Here is a 2462-nt window from a genome sequence, read left to right as displayed (position 1 = left end):
CGGGCACTGGCTCATTTTTGTCTTCTGATCCCTCAGACCCAACACTTTGGCTATTATTTCCCATGGATTGCTCACCTAAAGAGAGTTTGTTGCTAACACTTCCAACATCATTGCATCTTAGTCTTTTTTTTTTTCTTGGTGGGACTGGGATTTGAACTCAGACCACTTAAACTACACCTCCAGTTCAATACCTTAATGTTTCTATTGCAACCTCATCAACAAAAACTCAATCCAGGAACAATTCCACATTGTACTTTTTCTGGTTCTATATCTGGGTACTAGGGAAAAAAAAATGATACAAGTTCACATTCTCCAAAACTACCTAGGATCTTAACATCCTTTGACCATTTACTTACTTGCTCATGATTTACTTCTGCAACGAATATCAAAAGTTTCATTATTTTCCCCATATTCCCTGTCTAAACCTCACCTTATTCATTTTCAACATGCAATTTTGCCTATATGTCACCGGGAACATTTAAACCATGCTAAATGGAACTAGATACTTTGAGTAACTGTAATTAGTTAACTCAGGTAGCAGGGCGCCTATCAACAAGCAAGGTCAAGCTCCAATATGCCAATACTCTTAAAATCTCTGTGGCTGTCACCTCTGCTAAAAAATGAGGAGAAATCAAGACATTCACAGGAAAACAAAAGCTGAAGGTGTTAATTACCATTACCACCAGCCCTTCTCTTCATGTTGAAAGGAAAGGATGATGGGATGGTTAGTCTTTTTATTTATGTTTTTTTTTAAATTTAAAATTAGGATATATTCGTTGTAGGGGGGATTCATTGTGACACTTTCAAATAGGCTTATATTATACATTAGTTAGATCGCCCTACTGTCTCTCCTCCTCAACCCCCTCCCCGCCCCACTTAAAGCAATTGCAAGAGGTTTCTTTGTTCTATTTCATATAAGTGTATGAAGTCCATCTACCATGTCCCATCACCTTAATCTCCTTCATTCACCCTTCCCCTTCTACAAGTAACCCCACACTGCACTTATAGTCCTATCTTTCATTATTAATATTTAAGTTGATGTTCAAAGGGATTTCTCAATATATCCCCACTGTGAGCCTACTTTACTTTGGTCCATTCAACCTCTTCCATTGCTCTCCTCTGCCCCTTTACATCCCACTCCCCATTTTTCAACAGCTTTCAATACCTAACCTTATATCCTCTACCTTCACAGATGTTGTTTTATGATATTGTTGATGCTCTATGGAATGGATAGTCTTGAGAGCTTGTTTGGAGGGTCTAGCAGGGGAGCGCAGCTACTCGTATACCCTTGACCGAAGAACGGTCCTCCTCTATCGGGGATGGTCATCCTCTTTGACTGAGCACGTGCCGCTTTGGGAGGGACGCATGTGGAGTGGTGAGGGAGGAAGGGGACACCCGCCTAGCCAGCCAGATCAGCCGAATCAACCCTGGCAATCAACGGGGTGACAGATGTTGCAGCCAGATCTCCCTCACATCCAAGAAATGGATAGTCTTGATTGGCTTGGGAAGCACCTAGGAGATTATTAAAACATGTTTCTGGGTGTGTCTATGAGCATGTTTCCAGAAAAGATTAACAAGCAGTGAAGACTTGCTTGGAATGTAAGCTGCACTGTTCTGTAGGCTAGGGCCTGGATGGGATAAAAGGAGGAAAATAAGAAGGCTAGAGCAGAGCATCTTTGCTCCCTCCCCCATCTCCTTTCTCTTTCCTTCCTGGCTCTGATGATATGCGTTGCTCTGCTCTGCAATGCCTTCCCTGCCATGATGGACTGAAACCTTTGAAGCTGCCAGCCAAAAATAATCCTTCCTACCTTAAGTTGCCACTATCATAGGGCCTGAGAGCCCTAAAGAGAGCCCCAGGGGATCTTCTACATTACAGGTACACTCCTTCATCCCCCTATTGTGTGGCAACCATGCAATTTCCCCCTTAGCACTCAAAATCAAACCTAGCCACTATAAAAATCACTTCCTTTGCTTGTTGTTTCACTGTCATGAGAAACCAGGTGTATCAAAGTTCTTCCTCAATGTGACACAGCCTCACCCTTATTCAAAGGGCTTAAGGTTTTTGAAATGGCTTATGTCTGGGAATTGGTGGAAGGGCTACGACTCTTTATAATGATTATTCCAGTCAAACTACCACTCACCAGACCTAGAATTTTTCTGGTTATTCAAATCAAGTAAGATTTTAGTAGGCTACCCTGTTCTATATTCAATTTCTAAGAACATCATGATTAATTAGCCAATGCCAAAGATCAAATCATAATGGTCAAACCATTCTGACCAGTACTTCAACTCTACTGTCCAGTACAGTAACCACACCTACCTTGTCTTTAGGAATTTAGTGAAACAGCTTGGTCCCTGATTTCAAACCATATTTATTTATTTTATTTTTTCTTTTATTAATATGTTCATACAATGTTTGGGTCATTTCTCCCTCTTTCCCCCTGCCCCTTCAGACCATATTT

Source organism: Castor canadensis, chromosome 8 (genome assembly GCF_047511655.1).
Source record: "Castor canadensis chromosome 8, mCasCan1.hap1v2, whole genome shotgun sequence".
Taxonomy (NCBI): domain Eukaryota; kingdom Metazoa; phylum Chordata; class Mammalia; order Rodentia; family Castoridae; genus Castor; species Castor canadensis.
The sequence above is the reverse complement of the archived record's forward strand: the minus strand, read 5'-3'. Positions refer to the sequence as shown.